General features: G+C 37.1%; 1 protein-coding gene across 1 annotated transcript in view; it reads left to right on the top strand.

Moving 5' to 3' along the window:
* Positions 1-333: 333 nt before the first annotated feature.
* The window catches only part of LOC145979536 (clavesin-1-like), a 130745-nt gene continuing 113953 nt past the window's right edge, over positions 334-17125 (top strand). Inside the window, exon 1 of the mRNA XM_083112500.1 lies at positions 334-374. The gene's annotated coding sequence lies outside the window, so the exon portion shown is untranslated. The remainder of the gene's footprint in view (positions 375-17125) is intronic.

Raw genomic sequence — 17125 nt, 5'->3', positions numbered from 1 at the left:
ATTCTGGCTTTATTCATCCGCATTCGAACCACCCTGGTAAAGACGTGGTAGGAAAAAGGAAATAAAAGAGGGCAGGAAATAAGAAGTGAAAACGGGGTTATTTACAGCCACTTTCTGTATAACTCGCTTGTTAGAACGTCATTTGTTCATTTTTTATGTTAGCATGAGAAAGAGAACGATAAGCTGTTACGTTAAAATTCCTTTAATTGCCATCACAATGACCTTTAACACAGCGTCTCGAAAACCTTTGACCACTCAGACGATGTCAATGTCTATTGCCTAACATATCAAGGACAACTTATTTGATAAAGAATACGTCACTTTAAGGAGAATATTATCCAAAACAGTTGCAGAGAATACTCCTGTGGACAAAGGTAATAATTAAACTAACATTGATTAAGGTGAATTTCAGGTTGTTGTAATATAATTGACTTTCCAAATGTTCATATATATTTCATTTAACATATCTAAAGTTTTTAAATTTGTGCAATGTGAGTTAGATTACATGTACTTCTAGATAAAATAGTTTTCTTGTTGATAGAGTTTCAACTAATGAACGAATGGATTATGGTATTTATATTAGTCGAAGTTTCTTCAATCTTGTATGATTGCGAAGATGTGGATGAATCGTAATAAGATGAGACACATGAAGGGCCAATCGTAACAACATATGGACAGCACACAACACAACTCACATAATGGATTATACTGGCCATGGGCCCGGGCAGATGCCTCGTTTCTTGCAAATTGCAGTCCAGGGTGCACTACGTGGAAGTGAAGTGGATATTTGGGTGTTTTAAAAAGGGTCATCCCTTACACCCTATATTATGGAGTGCTAGTTATTATTAACAATTATTTCATCCTACATATGGGGCTTATAATGCATCAAATGAATGATATTACTGGTCAGGTTAGATATACAGGATACAGAGTGAAATATTCATATTATCTATTTTTCCTAAACGTTGAAATTTTAAAATTAATTATTCTGACCCTTTTAAATTAATATATTGAAGAAAAATAGCAATAATTTACTTCTCCGTCATTGGTGACCAAATGAACAGAATGTATACATCCGAGTTTCTAGTAATCTAATATTTATTATATAGTTAGGTCATGGACAATGCGCCACATTATTGGTTGGTTGGGTTTGTTTTACGTGAACTTTATCCACAAAAATGCTAATCGGAACTGGACTTACAATTTAAAGTGGGATCCGAACAACTATGCCATGCGCCTCCACCAGGTATCGATCCCGGATATTATAAAGGATTAGATGTACTGTATACATGGATAGTGCTTCTTATGTTGATCAAATGAGCACAAAATATGTACCAATACCTTTCTAATATATTTATGGTAAATAATTTAATTCAATTTGCAGAAAAAGTTATATCAGGTTAACTTTTCTTCAATGATCCTTAATTTTGAACACCAATATTTTTTATTAATTTATTAAAAGAAGCCCTCTTTATACTTAAGAAAATTCGAACTTGAAGCTATTAATTGAATGGGGGTAATATAAGAAGCCGACTCAGCATCTTTATCTTCCCCATTATGCTGACGTCACATATTCTGTGAGCTATATAAAAATTTACGACTCATCATTCGGTTTCTTGTTATCGTTCTTTTGGATTTTAATGTGGATGATATTTCTGGATGTGGATGGGGATTTCTTTTTATGTAAGTGCGTATGGTTGTTGTTTTATTTGTGCCCAGTGCAGTACCTCGTAAGTGTTATGGTAGTCAGTCCACAGATGAAAACTAAATAAAATAACAAGCCATAAGGTAAGAGTTTGACCAAATGTGCATTTCTTCGGTATTAACCCATTAACGCCCAATTTTATTTCTATATATATATTTTGGTTTAAAAAGTTTGCATTTGGTCTCCTGAGCGTATGTCATAGTTTGTTCATAATAGCATTTTATTGGCTGATCCCCAGCAATTGCGTATAAATTAGTAACACATTTTTCACTTAAGCAACTAATTTTCCATCTCTCCTGTCACTGAAGATACATGAAAACATATATGTATAGCATACATGTATAACAACGTTCAGTGGCATAAAAATCGCGCAACCCAAATTTGAAAATTTATATCACGAAAACCATAAAATATATTTACACCAAATTAGCTGCTTTGCAAAGCTCCATTCATTGAGATATTTTTCAATTATTAACATTATCAATTTATTCCATACACAAAATTCGATAAATTAATAACTGGTGGAAGGTGCAGCGTTATTTTTTTCCAGAAATGTACTTTTGATTGAGAAAACTATGTAAGAAATTATCAGAGAGTCATAATTAGACTTCCGATGACTGATGTCAATCTGTCATTTATAATCAATAATGATCATGTGCAGCGTTTGATGGATTTATGAAGGGCGATTGTATGAGTTGCGTGAAAAGTGACATTTTTGGGACGTGACTCCGTAACTGGCAACACTAGAAGATCAAAATTTCTGGACTAGACGCACGCAACATGTGCCTAAGAATTGGCCATGCATATACGTTAAAAATCAAAATCGTAATTTTCCGCCGAAATTTGACTTTTAAGTGTAAATTTCTACGCACCTGGCAACCCTGCCATTCCAACACGGCTGACGGGATCTTTTTACGAAATTGTAAGGGTGAGTCATAAATGCGACTACTATACGGCTACTTTTTTATTATTATTACAATTTGGATATTAAGTGTTCCGGTTAAATAACTAAACTAATCATGTAGGCTTTCATTGGGTTAATAAATGTATGTTATCAAGGATACAAATAGAATCAATTACAATATTTCATAAACATTGCTAATTTGTTGAAAACACCAGAGTATTGATCTTCAACAGTAAATACGAATTCTTAACAATATGTGGGATCTCTTGTTGGAGTCTAATATTATAGATTGTTGTCAAGTCCAAAAAACATAAAGTCTGACAACAGTAGTGAAGGCTATATTCATGTCTGAGTAGACTATAGCCCAAGTATTTTTTCGAAGGAACGGTACCTAGTGGAACGCATGATGCTTTTCAAAGGACCATGTTTTGCTATTCTGTCTGTTCATATAACCATTCAAATTGAACCAAGCTTCATCAGTGAAAAAAACGGAATCAAGAATTCTGATGCTATTTTCTTCGATGAGAGATCGAAACCAACTACAGTACTTCTAGCGTTTATTCTTATCAAGGTGTCACAGTTCTTGATCAGTTCGAACATGTGGTTTTAGGGTGGTTTTCTTCCCACTTTTAAATGTATGTCCAGTCCCGATTAGTTTTACTTTGCATAAAGTGGACTTAAAAGCAACCAATCTTCACAGTCCTACGAGCACTGGATAGTGAAGATTCCGCTTGGGGCGCACGATTCCCAAAGCTTTTGGTTGGAGATTGTTCCAAACGTGTAGGCACACCCCCACTGCAGTAGGGGTTAAAACCGATGGGCGATGAATTTGTGCTTTGTCAATGCACTTCCGCTTTCTCGAAATCGACGCACTAAACTCCATACCAGCTAACTGTAGACCAGGCGAACGAGAACAAGTCTCTGCGCAAGTATTGACGTGAGACATTTCCACCAATGAACAGTGAGAGAAACGGGATTGTGTAATGGGCGACGGAAGTTACCAGATTTCCTGTAAGCGTTGCAAACTTTTAAATGAATAATACCGAACGCACGTGGCAAAAGAACCTTATTTTTACCTCCAGGTTGCATGATAGGTTTAAGAATTCCTTAGTGAAATATTAAGGATAAAATTGCAAGAGCAAATTTTGACAAGCAGTGCATTTAGCGTACTGACTAAGGTCTGAACCTTACGTCCATCCATGCAAATTTCCGTTCGGTTGGCAACGCCGAGCTTTCACCACTCGATTTTCCTCCTCCTCTGCCGATATGCGCGGCCCTGCTCTACAGTTAGCTGGAACAGGGTATAGTCGAAGAAAAGTTTCTTCATGAGCTATAGAATAAGGACGATATTTTCTTGGAAAGCCTCTTGTACATGTATGTAAGAATGAGTAGAAAAAAAATCTTTAACAATGCACACACACTGCACCAATGAATACGCCATGTTGAATCAACCAAGAATCACTGTAGCGGCGAAGCGTGAGCGAAGAAACTTCAGGATAGCCAGGGGCAGCCTAGGATTCTCTCAAGTGTCCAAATTCGGTAAAAAAAATCATGATTTAGGATATTTTACGTAAATGTACGACCAATACTTAGGCACGTGTTGAGTTTGGTGCCAAAATTTCGACCTCCTAGTGTTGACAGCTACGAAGATATGTCCCAAAAATGGCACTTTTTTACTCAACCCATAAAATCGCCAGTCACAAATTCGTTAAATGCTGCACATGATCATTATTGGTTGAAAATGACAGACTGTAATCGCATCAGTCATCGGACGTATAATTATGACTCTCCGATAAATTCTTACATAGTTTTCTCACTGAAAAGTGCATTTCTGGAAAAGAAGAAAATAACGTTGCTTTCCGCCAGTTAGCCTATTAGTTTATTGAATTTGCTGTATGGAATAAATTGAGAATGTTAATAATTATTAATTGAAAAATATATTAATAAATTATTGGGATTTACAAATCAGCAAAACCGGTGTGAAATATCTTTTACGGTTTTCGTGATATAAATTTTAATATTTGGGTTGTGCGACTTTTGAAACATTCATATTAGAAGGTGGTGTAGAGGCAGTTGCCCTACCACTTTGTCACTCTTGCTAAACATTATCTACCATGGGAAAGTAAACTGTCCTTGTCCCACCCCCAGTTTTGGAACCGAATCGTCCCCACTGACAACGATATACAACACAGATGTGTTTTCATGAACACGCAGTAATGTTCTTGTATTCACAGAAGTGTTTATTTGTTCCTATGTTAACTCAGTCAATATGCTAAATTATCGACTGAAATAAAGTGTGTCCGTAAAATCATGGTGCACTTTTGACCGGTCACAGGAAAGCAACAAAACAAGATAGAAATGTGAAATCTTCACCAAATAAAAGGAAAACTCTCCAAGTTTCCGTACTATGATGCGCAAGCGTGTGCGCACACAGGCGATGACGCAACACAACGAACTGCGCAGCAGCAGATATGCTTCATAAGATCGACAATGATGAACGATTTCTGCAGAAGATTGTGTTTAGCGATGAGGCGACATTCCATGTCTGTGGACATGTTCATTGCCATAACGTCCGAATATGGGCTGCTGAAAATCCTCGTGCCTACGTTGAGTACGAACGTGACACCCCTAAAATTAACGTGTGGTGTGGCCTGATGCATGATAAAGTGATAAGCCCATTCTTCTTTGCGGAGCAGACTGTGACGGCAAACAACTACCTTGACATGTTGGAAATGTATGCAGTGCCACAATTTCCAGAAGGTGTCATATTTCAACATGACGGCGCGCCTCCACACTACGCCAACATTGTTCGTGAGTTTCTGGATACAACATTCCCCCAGCTGTGGATAAGCAGGGGTTCTGTTCAGTCATGGCCAGCACGATCGCCAGATCTGACGCCCTTAGACATTTACTTGTGGGCTTATGTGAAGCAACATGTGTATAGTGAACATATCAACGAAATTAATCATTTAAAACAGAGAATGACAGAAGTTATTCACGCTGTTACACCAGACGTCCTTAACCGTGTGTGGGAAGAACTTGAGTATCGTTTAGATGTGTGTCGGGCAACAAATGGATGCCACATCGAACTGCACTGAATAGGTAAGAAACTTGGAGAGTTTTCCTTTTATTTGGTGAAGATTTCACATTTCTATCTTGTTTTGTTGCTTTCCTGTGACCGGTCAAACGTGCACCATGACTTTACGGCATTTATTATTATTTATTATTTATACACTTTGAAACAACCGAGTTGTAAACCAACATTGCATTTCGTGCACACTTTGCGAACATTTTTCTTGCAAACTATACATTTTCTTTTCTTTCCCTCTTCAGTCCTTTATATGAAGTGTCCCAAAAGATATTTTTAAATATTTTGCTCCTTTAGGATTAGATGGTCTCCCTGGGATTTTGATGGCAGTTAAAGAGGTCAGCTGATGGTACGCTGAAGCGATCATCCGACGGAAAGTAAGAAGTGGCATCTTGACTTAAACTAATAAATATAGTACTGTATATTGACCACAGCTTCATCAATTGCATTTGTAATGAAAGGAAAATTACACTTTTCCTCTCAAACTTGTGTGCGATATTAGTGAATAGACCAATCAAACATGCCGACTCCGCCCACATACTTGTTATATTTAGAAATTACTTTTGGTTGCGGAATGGCCACGTACTTCTTTTCTTGGCTTTTACCATTTTTTCACATTCGGGAATGAATGCAGTGTGTGCTGATTTGACATCACTTTCACTATTTTGATGCCTTTCCATGTGATAGCGACAACCTCATTGCTAATGTCAAATCTAAAACCATGTGTACCACGAGGCTCTTTCTTCATTGTTTTATCTGGGTTCTTTTACAGGCAATTTCCTCATTTGATCGATTCAAACAGTTGCTGTAGAAAATATTCCCATTTGTTTCAGTTGAAATAAGGTTCACGTCCTCTGGCGGAATTTTCACCATGTCTACTGTACTACAACGTTCTTCATCTTAATCACTCCACTCACACCAAAGTCAGGGTCTTCCAAAAGATCTAAAGCTTGATTGAAGATCAGACACATATCTGACTCATTGTTGCATCTAACACTATTCAACCGAGAAACAACATTCGTTCATTTCTCGATTTATAGTGTTATTTCGGAATTCTATATATATCTCTGGAGCAAGGTAACGAAAACAAGTGTCTGCCCAAGTAGTACGTGACAGAGAATGGGATTGCATGGAGGTGAAGAAAGCGACTGCAGGCAAAAGCTTTCGCAGCAGCATGTACTGCTTTGTTCTGGCCCTTAAGGTTCTGCCAATTTTCTCGGCCTTACTCCAGAGATATACGAGACACAGTAAAGCTGATTTTCTGAAATAGTCTATTATACGTACTGTGGGGAGGAATGTTCACATTGCTAGGTAGTTTTTCTTGCTTGAAATAAAATACCAAACTCTTATTGTTACACAAAAGGGATATTTACGTCCACAGAAAAGTTATTTTTTTACATGGCAATGCCCGTGATCCCAAATTAGGGATCATAACAAATTACGCTGTATATCAAAGTGGCGTCTCATATACATGAAGATCTTGATGAAAGTAATATATAAAAAGTATAAACATGGCATGTTAAAAAAATCGAACTAAAAACTTTAAACAACTATTTTTAAAAAAAAGTATTTTTAAAAATGAGAAAAAATAACTCATGAAAATATTGCATTTTTGAACATAATTGTATTTCTGTGTTAACGTTTCATTCATTAGTCATGCAAGAAAAAGCGTGAATGATGTGTTCATGTGTGCATTAGAAAGGAAAATGTCAATATATTATTGTCAGTGAAGCAATATGAGTGTAATCCCCAAATGCGGATCATGGGCGTCAATGGATTAAGGTATTAAAACGACGATGAGACCAGAGAAGTAACAGACCGCGGGAAAAAATCCAGTAAGGTAAATGTTGTCTTCTCAGGATAAGTGGAAAGTTGGGGTGAAACCTTTCACCTCTACCAGAACGACATTTTTAATGTTGTCCGGGTTTGATATTCGATGGAGGAACATAGTGGTTCGGATCGCACTTTAAACTGTAGGTCCAGTCCCGATTAGCCTTGCTGTACATAAAGTGGACTTAAACACGAACTAAAAAAATCACTCAATCATTATGTAGGCTACTAGCGTGCATTTGCATTATGTTTGCAATGTGTCGTATGCATTTCCACCAGCAGTTTCACTGTAATGAGTTGGAACATGAATGGAAAAGCTGCGTGACCACTAATTTTGCTGAAAGTGTTTCTTACTATGTAATTAAGCGTTTGAAAATGTTGATTTGATACATGATCTAATTTACCTTTCCTTAACCCATGAAATTAATTCTCTAATATTTTGCCAGCATAACAGCTGTTAGGACACAAACAAACATTGTTGTAACCGACGCTTTCGACCTGAAAAGTTTTCACGCGATTGATTTAGTTATTCACATTCTGTGCGAATTTGTTATGTTTTGTTTTGTGGGGGTGCGAGTGTGTATCTGTATGTATATGTGTGTGGGTGTGAGTGAGTTTGCGTGTGTGCGTGAACATGAATGAAGGTATTAAACTTCAATAAAGGATTGTGGGAATAAGTAATAGACACAGATTGCAATAGCAAAATTCTCAGTAGAAGCTACATATACATTTTAAAGTCGTATAATCAAGTTATAGTGATTTTTTGTCCTGCTGATAATATTTTATGACCGTGATATATACGTTTGTGTTTTTTCAAGACTATTTAATTGCAATTCAATTTTTCAAACGTTAACTCAGGTTTTTATCTTAGGTTTCTATATTGAGAATAGTGCCTCCTTCCCCACCTTACATCTCTCTGCACACAAAGATAGAAATTAATATTTTGTTTTAATATTTCCCCCCTTCCCACATGTCAGAAGATATTGGCGCATATGGTTATATTCTTGAGGCCCTTATTCAACGGTGTTGGTATCTAACAACGGCGCACTGGAACTCTTTGCTTCTCAATGACGAAAGGCTAGCGATAGTCTTAGCAACTTCCAAATACGTTCTTACATCACCAAACTTGACCTGCCTAACCCGTCCACGTATGCGTAAACAAAACTTAATTTGCATAACCTAATGGCAGCATTTCTATGATTATGTCGAGAGGTTAGGCAGGTCAGAGTTGGTGCTGTTAGCATGTATCTCCCAAGTTGCTAGTTTCTCAATGTCGAATTGTTTTTGTAGGCTCACGCTAGGTAGCAGTCTGCAAAGTTCAAAGAAAGCGAGAGGGGGGGTGAGGAGTTGAAGTGGTAGGAATGTCCACGTTTCTTTTTAAAGTTTTTCATTTAACATTTAAATAAGCTATTGTGAAAATAATATTCTCTTTAATGCAAACACAAAGAATTAACATCTTCTGCAGCTATCGATTACAATAAGTGCGTTTTATACATTCCCATTGCCGTTGCATACACCTTCCAAAACAAAGCAGGGCATTATTTATCAACATATTTATATATATATATTTATATTTGGATGTCATATTTATAGGAGATAATATTATTTACGATGGAACAGTCGTTGATGGGAAAAATATTTGAATTAAATAACTTGGTATTGTAACTTGATTTTATTATTTTACTTCGCCTTTTGTGCCACTTTTGGCTAATTTGAAAAGATGGAGATGAGTGATGATATGATGAAATTGATGAATGGACACTCACAAAAATCCATTCCCAGTCCAGGATTCGAACCCGGAACAATTGGCGTCATAGCGCAATGTGCTAACCAGTCCTCCCCAGGGACCGGCAACTTGGTATTGTAAGTGTACGGCCAAACGAATCTACCGACAAAGACTACGATTTCTGAACATAATTTAAAATAATTGAATTGAACGTGTGAAAACAACGATTCTACGCAGAGCAGAGACAAGTGAAGCATTTGGTGAGAAATCTACAATTTTAAATGAAGCCAATATCGAACGAATTGGAAACTCTGTTCAAAAATTATGTGTGGTTCGACGATGTGAGGAAACATTTGGACCGTTTCCTAATCATTGCTTGGGAATCAAACGCAATTATTAATAATTATATCAACGAGAAAATAGGCATAATGGATATGATTAATGCTTATCTTACAAATTCCATAGTTTAAGATATAATAGAGATCAGTTATATTTCCTAAATTATCAACACTTTAACTCCAAATTCGGGAACGTAATTCAAGTTAAAGAATCGTAAATGGTGTCATACATAAATACCTTTCTAAATACATGAGCGCCGTGGCCGAAGTATCAAAGTCTATAAGCGCCTGTAGAGAGTTGACCCGGGCGATAACCTCGTCACCGAAACTTACACGCACAAGAAATTAGAAAAAAGTCACGCGGCAGACAGACAGAGCGTCACGCATTTAAAATATTAGGAGCAGGCCACTTATCAGGACGACCTAGTTGTTACTCTAAGAACAACATTTGCCAAGAACACTAAATAAAAATGGGATGGCGTTTCGAAAAATCCGTACACAAATAAATAGGACATGGAATATAATGGTGTTGTTTATCAAATATCTTATGGAGCTTATAAAAATTTGAATTAACTAGACTTCTTCTCAGCAAAACCAGCTCGACAAGAAAGAGATTTCAAAATTTCGTAAAGAAAACACACAAGTCTGACTTTAGATTTTCTTACCAGCCAATCAAATAGTCTTGGCTGCCACGTGATCTTTCGCTGGAGGGTGGCTGCAATTAAAGGTTTCTGATACTAACGAAATTAACAATAGAACTTCAGGTAAAAAAATTTACCTTCTGGTACCAGTTGGGTCAATTGAACCCGGGTGCATATTTTTATACCTTTTGGAATTTTTATTTGTTTGGAACAAACATAATTTCTTGCAACGCACATATTTCCAACAACTTTCCCCTCTTTCAATTTTTCGCTATGTGCACTAATAACGGAGTTACTTATGGGACTGCGAATTTAAACATTAAATTCATGTACGTTAATTCAAACAATATTAGTAGATGGGGACCCCGCCAACGTCGGTCGCTATTTAATATTCGCAATTAATTTGCACGTACTTATAACTAATTTGCACGTACTTAGAATTCATTTGCAAGTACTTAGAGTACTTTACATTTATGTATTTGCATGTTTATAACTTTTTATGAATATATATATTTATTTATTTTATGAAAAATATGTATATAAAAGGTAATTAGAGGTACTAAATGCTATGCATATGGTTTTATATTCATTACTGCAAAGTATGTAATGTATAAATCGATAATATTAATGTTTATAATATTGAAAATAAGTTTTCTATGGTTTATGAACCGCTATGAAAGGTGTTAATGGTACGAAAGAAGACGGTCCCGGTACTCGAACCCGAGATATGTAATGTTATTAATTAGTACTATGTAATAATGTATGTTATTATTGTATGAAACACGATGGTTTCACACGCTAGACAGAATACTGTCTCAGAATCTCGACTCGGCGGTGAAGGTATACGAGAAAGGAATTTGGGGAAGTGCGGTGAAGGTAGACAGAGAGAATGAATTAATATTCAGCGCAGGTAGACGAGAAAGGAATTTGGGGAGTGTGCGTTCAAGGTCAAATGACGTCAGAACGTCAGAACAAAGAACGAACCCAATTGACCAATGAGAGAACGCATCGGTAGGTTTTCAGAACCGGTTTTTTTTTCCAAGGTTAACCAGTACGCAAGAACAGGGGAAAGCTATGCAATACTGTAGGGCTGGGGAGGGATTGAACCAGACAACAAAGGATGTCTGGAAATGCGCAGCAAGGGTGAAATTTTTTGAAACTGTGCGTCGCTTGCATGCTACGACATGTTTCTGTCAAAGTAGGCCAAGGTTACCGAGAACACTAGAACAAAGGATGATGGGAAGGAGTTCAAGGTGAACTAGAACGCAAGAACAAAGAAAGCGTCGGTTTTATTTCAACCAATCAGAAAACGCGTCGGTTTTATTTCAACCAATCAGAGAACACGTCAGTTTTGTTTATGAAGTATAAAAAAACGCGTAAAAGCGAGAAGATGTTAGTTTGAGACGAATTTCTGAACCGTTGTGTCAGAAAAGATATCAACTTGTGATTATTGTCTGAGATTTGAAGACAAAGAACTCAAATGGAGCTATAATTAAGGTAAGTGAATTGTTACATATATGTATTGTGTTTTAAATAATATGTAAACCAAATAATGAACCGAAGCAAGAAACAAATATGCGTAATGTGAACAAGTACTACAACTAGTTTTTCTATTTTTTACAGGTGATTCTATTGTCTGTGTGCGTGCACCTGGAAGGGACCATTAGTAAAAGATGGCGTCTTCAAGCTCCACAAACGAGGCTAACCACACTGCGGTGAGTACTTCGAACGAAATTATATGTAATTTTCATTCTGGAAAGTATACTTCCCCACTAGAACTCGTTAATGCATACTATGATATGTGTGACAGAGTTATTTTCCACGACGATATCCCTTCTTGTGATCCAACTTTTTTCTGTGAGACAGTGCAAACAGCAATGTGTCAATTAGGGGTGGGGGCAAATCAGTTTTCTATTGTGGATGAAAGAGAAAGATATTTTAGGCGATTTGGAATGCTAGGGCGGGAGGTATCCATTGATATACCTAATCAGGTTGTGGGGGACCCTGAATATTTGGTTGGGTCCATGTTTCAATTTCTAATGAAAAAGATTTTCTTTGATGTGGCACCGGACAGTCAGGTTGGTTTGATTATTTTCGGCAATGAAACCAATAAGGATATTTATATCCCTTGGCGCCGCCTTTCGGCATTAAATCCCAAGATTATTCAACAGTATGTGACCAAAGTGCTGAACAGCAATGAATCCTTCTTTGTGGATAACACCATCAAATGCATGGCGCATATTGTCGAACCCAAGCGTGGTAGAGGGAAGAAAAAGTACCCCCTGTACAGAAAATACGCCCCTTTACTATCAATAAACAATTCTAACCAGAGACAGACTGCTTTTACTATTATGACTAACGATGACAATTTGTGCTTGCCACGCGCTATTGTATTTGCCCAAGCCAAAGTCGACAAGAACACAAACAAAATCCAATCGTTTCGAAGATTTGATAACAAACTGAAAGAAGCGGCTATGCGCTTATGCCATGAAGCACGCGTTGATCCAACCAATGGATGCACTGTAGAGGACATTGTTAAATTTCAAAACCAATTGGGACCAGAGTACCAAATTGTAGTGTTTTCAATGAAAGAGGGGGAAAGGGAGTATGAAGTTATTAGGTCAACACCGTATGCCCCTAAACAGATTAATTTACTGTATCACGATCAACATTTTGATATAGTTAATTCTGTCCCCACACTTATTGTGAAAAATTATTACTGTCCCAAATGCCAAGTTGGATTTAATAATAAATATCAACATACTGAATGCACTAGGTATTGTTCATTGTGTGAATACACTCATAGTGATGAATCCACTAACACTATCCCCAGAAAATGCACTGCATGTAACAGGAAATTTCTGTCCCCGGAATGTTATGAAAATCATTTACGCACCGAAGGGCGGAAATCCAGTGTTTGCCAAACTATTCACCAATGTAACGTTTGTTACAAAGTAGTGAACAAAAGAAAGCGCAAAACACCACACAAATGCGATGAATTTTTTTGTAAAAGCTGTAATGCTTTTGTTGACCCAGCACACAAATGCTATATTCAGCCTGTTAAGCCCGAACCAAGTGCAAAATTTCTTTATATTTTTTATGATTTTGAGTGTATGCTGGTAGAGGGCGAGAATGACCAGAAACACGAAGTTAATGTGGCAGTTGCTAAGCAAGCCTGTCATGTCTGTAAAGACACTGATGCTGATTTCTGCGAGACGTGCGGTCCCCGTGTCCATATTTTCCCTAATATTCAAGAATTTATGCAATATATACAAACTCCGAGGGAAGGGTTTGATAAAATTGTGTGTATTGCACATAATGCAGGGCGATACGATTCACATTTTGTTTTAAATTACCTCATTACTAAAGAGAATATTACCCCCTCCGTAATTATGCAGGGCAGAAAAATAATAGAGATGTCAATTACAAATAAAATTGTGTTCAGGGACTCGTTGAATTTCATGCTCATGAAATTGAAGGACTTGCCTGCAAGTCTGGGACTAGCGGAAGATTTGCAGAAAGGCGATTTTCCGTATTTGTTTTCAACCCCTGTAAATCAGAATTATGTGGGTCTATTCCCTGATATTCAATATTATGATATAGATTCCAAGTCCCCCAAAGAAAGAGAAGAGATGCTAAAATGGCACAAGGAAACTGTCCAAGCAGGGAAAATTTTTGATTTTCAAAAAGAGTTGCGCGAATACTGTATTAAAGATGTGGAAATTCTTGTTGCTGCATGTGTTAAATTTTCTAATCTGATCGAATATCTGACTGGAATACAGTGCCTTGTTCGCTGCGCGACTCTTGCGTCGTTAGCGTCTTTGATATTTAGAAGTAAATATCTGAAAGAAAACACTCTTATTAAAGTCCCCCCATTTGGATTTCGGGAACAAGACCAACAGTCTCTAATTGCCTTAAAGTGGTTAAAATGGGTAGAAAATACTGAAAAAATCACTCTAAGACACGCAGGTAATCTCGGGGAGGCTAAAATAGGACGTTATAAGTTGGATGGGCTCCATGGAGAAAGCAAAACTGTTTATAGTTTCCAAGGCTTCTACTACCATGCTTGCCCGATTTGTCTTCCTGAAAACAGAGATAAGCCTCTTAACGAGACTGGGGAGACCCTAGACCATAGGTACGAACGTACTGTTACCCGTAAAGAAATGTTAGAGCAAATGGGGTACAAGGTTGTAGGAAAATTGGAATGTGAATTCAATGAGGAAATTAAAAAAGATCCAGAATTACGGAAATTTATTGCTGAGAATTGTTATTCCCTGAATAACCCACTTATCCCAAAACAAGCTTTTAATGGGGGACGCACTGAACTTTTCAGGGCAGTTTATGAAAAACAAGAGAATGAAAATACGAGCATGAAACTGCTAGATGTAGTTTCCCTTTACCCTGCAATGATGAAGCAAAGAAAAATGCCTAAAGGGAAACCAGTGATTTACACGTCAGAGTTTCCTACCTTGGATAATGTGTTTGGGGTTGTAAAATGTGATATTCTCCCCTCTAAAGATTTATATTTACCAGTACTGGGCATGTCATGCAATAACAAATTAATGTTTGCTTTATGCAGAACTTGTGCACAAAGCGAGAATCAAGAACAATGTTCACACGCAGATAAAGAAAGATACTTACATGGCACCTGGGTATCGGAAGAACTGAAACTAGCTGCAAAAAAAGGGTACAAAATACTCAAAATATATGAAATTTGGGATTTTCCTTCGGATCACCAGAATGATAATGTGTTCAAAGACTATGTAGACACGTTTCTTAGACTGAAACAACAGTCTTCAGGATATCCTTCCGGCTGCAGTTCAGAACATGACAAAGACAAGTATATTCAAGATTATTTCGATCGTGAGGGAATTCAACTTGTAAAAGATGAAATTGCACTTAACCCAGGGCTTCGTTTTATTTCCAAAATTCTGCTGAATTCTTTGTATGGGAAATTCGCCCAAAATCCTTTAAAAACTAAGTCTATTTTTGTAAATACAGAACAGAAATTCCATGATATAGTGTTTAATCCGCAGTATGAAATCAGTAATGTTGTCCCTATTTCCGAATCTTGTTTATTAGTGAATTATATTGATCTGGAAAGCAAAAATGAACCGTTAGTACTTTCAAATGTACTTGTCTCTGCGTTTATTACTGCTTATGGAAGAATGCACTTATATTCTTTTATGGACAAAGTCAAGGAAAGTATTCACTACGTGGATACAGACTCTGTGTTCTATGTAGAAAGAGAACATGAAAAACTTATTCCTACAGGCTCATTTCTTGGTGAAATGACGGATGAGATTAAAGAACCCTACCAAATTACATGCTTTTTGGGTGGTGGTCCCAAAAACTATGCATATAAAATGGTGAACAAACATGATCCTCAGAATGAGAAACATGTTATTAAAGTAAGGGGCATTACCATGAATTACAGAACTCGACTCCAGATTAATTTTGATTATTTTAAGCAACTGGTCAAAGGGGAAATTGAAAAGAGAGTTGTTGAGAACCCACGTAAAATTAAACGAAAAGCCAATTTTGAAATTGTTTCTGAATCTGAGCAGAAAACACACCAAGCAGTCCACACAAAACGAAGAAAAATTGAAAATTTTGAGACGGTTCCATATGGAATCTAAATAAAAAACGAGTGTTTTGTTTTATTTTTTATTGTTTTTTAGAGCCCTAAGGCCATCTGTATAAGTTCAATTTGGCGTGCTATCCAGGGGCACTCCCCGTTGACGCGCCGCCTGGCGCAGAAACCGCATCTCCCCTCTCTTCGGCGCCTCCGACGCGACGAGGGAGGGGACACCGGGCGAAGGTGGTGTTCCGCCCTTATATGGTTTCTGAGGGCCTTCTTCCCCCTGAATCCTGTAATCCAACATATAGGGCATTCCCTCTTTATTTCATCCTGAAAAGAAAAGATAAAATTAATTTGTGGTATATATTTGGGTCATTGTGTGTCTGCGCTTCAAGCAGAGAACGTGTGTTGTTCAACATGGAATTGCGTTTTACACACCCGTTTGCAATGATGGTTTGTGGGCCCTCACAAAGTGGAAAAACTACTTTTGTGGATAAGCTTCTATTTTATAAACATAAAATGTTTAACACAAGTTCCAAAAACAGTAATATGGGCGTATGGTGCGGTTCCTCCCAGATTAAAATTAAGCCAAAATACAAATATTCAGTTTATTGAAGGAATCCCTGATGTAGCAAATATGGATATTGAAACTCCTGGATTAATTGTCATTGATGATCTAATGAATGAAAGCAGCAAAGATTCAGCAGTCGCAGATATATTTACGAAATATTCTCATCACAAAAATATAAGTGTTATTTTTATAGTACAAAATTTATTTCATAAAGGTGCTAAAATGAGAGACATAAGCCTCAACTAACACTATCTTGTGATATTCAAAAATCCACGTGACAAACACCAAATATACCATTTAGCACGACAATTCAAACCTGACAATAGTAAAAGTGTTTTGGAAGCTTTTCAAGATGCAACTGAAACACCACACAGTTATTTGCTGTTCGATTTAACACAAAATACACCTGAAATTTTACGTATGAGGGCGCATATTTTCCCCGATGAACAAATGGCTATTTATGCCACTGGAAAGCATGTAAATAAACCATTTCTTGTGCGAACGTCAGAATGACATCACAGCTAAAAGAACATGCTCCGGCACTTAAATTATTGTGTAAATTAAAACCTATTCAACGGAAACGCCTTTTGCAACGAGCAACACCAGGACTAGTTCGTGTACTAGGACAATGTGCAGCCAATACAGTACGCGGTAATATTTCGCTTTCAGGGGTACAAAAAACTAAGCTTCAAAAGTATAAGGCCAGTTTGCGTAAACTAGCGGCGAAGGGCACTTCGCTCA

The sequence above is a fragment of the Lepisma saccharinum genome, chromosome 26 (genome assembly GCF_977018435.1).
Source record: "Lepisma saccharinum chromosome 26, izLepSacc3.1, whole genome shotgun sequence".
NCBI lineage: Eukaryota > Metazoa > Arthropoda > Insecta > Zygentoma > Lepismatidae > Lepisma > Lepisma saccharinum.
The sequence above is the reverse complement of the archived record's forward strand: the minus strand, read 5'-3'. Positions and strand labels throughout refer to the sequence as shown.